The sequence below is a fragment of the Pteropus alecto genome, unplaced genomic scaffold, assembly GCF_000325575.1.
Source record: "Pteropus alecto unplaced genomic scaffold, ASM32557v1 scaffold71, whole genome shotgun sequence".
In the NCBI taxonomy this organism is placed as follows: domain Eukaryota; kingdom Metazoa; phylum Chordata; class Mammalia; order Chiroptera; family Pteropodidae; genus Pteropus; species Pteropus alecto.
The window spans coordinates 10,677,811-10,680,318 of record NW_006433024.1 but is presented as its reverse complement, the minus strand read 5'-3'; positions in this window follow the sequence as shown (position 1 = coordinate 10,680,318).

The window sequence follows — 2,508 nt, the reverse complement described above, 5'->3', positions numbered from 1 at the left end:
ATAAAAAGGAAAACACCTTCATCTTAATGGTAAGCTTGCTACCCCGTTGATAGAAATTCTTTTGATGAAGACTGCAGCCAGAAACATGGGTAAAGACCATTTCACCTGAATGCCTCACATTCTGATTTTTTTTTAGTTTGCTGTCTTGCTTATCACTTACAGATATCCAAATACCTAAGAAGTGAGCCCAAAAGATAATTGAAACTTTTGATCCAAGAAATAACTCACACATTTGTTTTGCTTTGCTCTAATCTTCAGAACTGTATATCATGCTGACAAGTTGCAGATTTTTAAAAAACAAATTTTCCGTTGGGCTCCCCCACCCCCTTTTGTTGTGGTAATATTTTCTCCTATCTTCCATCTCCTAAAAAAAGTAGGTGTAACAGTCTAATCAGCCTTTACCAACTTTTCTGCAAGAACAAGGCAGAAAAATATAAAGATATAAATCAAGAATTGTTATTATTGTTTATGTAGTAGTGATATATGGTTCCACTGGGCTTTGTGTTTTACATGGCTACTTTGAAAACACAGAATGCTACTCAGGCACAAGCGATTTGTTTCTGAGCCCTGTGCTTGGATATTTCTAATAAATATTATTCTGTCTCTGTACCCGAGCAATAAAATATTTTCAGATTCCTGGTAGTATTCCTGGTAGTAAGTCTACATTGTCAAACAAAGATAATGTCCCTAAACTTCAAGAACAGTAGGTAGAGAAAACACTTGGCATAAAATAAACAAGATATTTGTAAATCATCATCATAACAGTGATAGTTTTATGCACGAGGCAATGTCTAGAAGGATGTATATCAACATATTAAGCCAAGATTTGCTGGATAAAGAAATTAGAGGTGATTTTATTTATTTTTTTATTGCTTATCTATATTATTTTTTCTAACTGTCAATGTATATTACTTTTGAAATAAAAAAAGATCCTTTTCAAAGAATAATACATAGAAAGAGTTAATAAAACTAAGTATAAAAATAGAATGAGTAACATTCTTTAATGGAAAGTAGGGAGAGTAGCTTCTGAGAAAGTGAAAATCTGATTTATCTTCTATTAATGTCTCAGTTCCTATTGTGAACATTTTCTTTAGCTTTGATGAAAACACTGGCTACCTGTTGCCCACCCGTCCCTTTAGCTAAGCCAGGCCACTGTGCCTACATGCCCCATGCCAAGAAAAGCAAGTGGCAAAAGAGGCTTTCCCAGTGGGAGAATAGGCTTCTCATTCAATTCTCAAGTGGATCCCACTCCAATCCTATTCCCACCTGTCTCCTGATTCCTGACTTTTTCTTCAGTTTAAAGACATGTGATTCTCTTGGGACACCCTAAAGACTTGGTCTGAACACAACCTTTTAGCTCTGAAGAGTGGTGACTGTTCAGCCCACAAACCCATGTAATAGCTTCCATGGCCTCCCACCCCACCCAAGTCCTTCCCCCACTCCCTTGTCTCAAGATGGTCTACAAGACAAGATTGAAAGCCTTCTCTTTAGTGTCACAACCCTTCCTTTTCACCTCTTACTGCCTCATCTTATAGTATTATTTGGGAATAGAATAATTTAAATGAAATGGCAGAGAAGGCTGGACCAAAAGAGAATGTTGTGGTGCTTAGAGTAGAGGCCTCAGGTGAAACATTTTGGAGATATTCAGCAGTACGAACTCGAATAACTATATATATATCCATTGTTTATGACTAGTATCTGTCCTGACTGGTCAGTACCCATAGATTATCAGTTGTTAAATATTTTGATATCATTCTTAGAATACTGTTGTAGTGTTGTAAATGGACAGTGCTTACAAGAGACCTGAACTTGAGTATGACTTAGGGCTAGCAATTTACCTTCTCTAAACCTTAGTTTACACATTTGGAAAATCCGTAATATTGCCCTACCCAGTTCAAAGAGTTACTGTGATGATCAAATTGTCATATTGGAGGCAGAAGTTCCTTGTAAATTGTGAGAGACTTCATAGGCAAGGGATGACGATAACAATGTTGGTGGTGAAGGTCAAGGTGATGGTGATAATAAAGAGTTAAAAAAAAAACCTTGGGAACCCCAAGGACTATCCTTCTCTAGTTCAGTATGCTACAAGCATTGCTCCCTAGCTCACAATTCACAGTAACAGTTAGAAGCATATAAACTGGTAACATCAACCCTTTCTGGTTTCTGCCATTGTAGCCCCCAGGTCATTTACTGGCCTAGTGCTGATAGGCAGGCACTTCTTTTTGTCTGTGGGCATTTGTTCCAAGATTTATTTCACATCCTGGCTGGGAAACCCTTCAATTTTGTAATTCCCAACATCAGGTTCAGCTTCGATGTCCATTTTATGATCTGCTAGGACCTGGAAAGAGCAAAATAGAAAGGAGGAATTATCCCAGGGTACCCCTGCACCCTACAAAGAGTATCTGAGTTGGATTCACATGTGCTCCCTTTTGATACATGTCCTGTGATCCCCAAACCCACTCTGCAAGTTTCTTGGATGAGCTGTCGGTGTGGCCAGGTAGTTTTCGC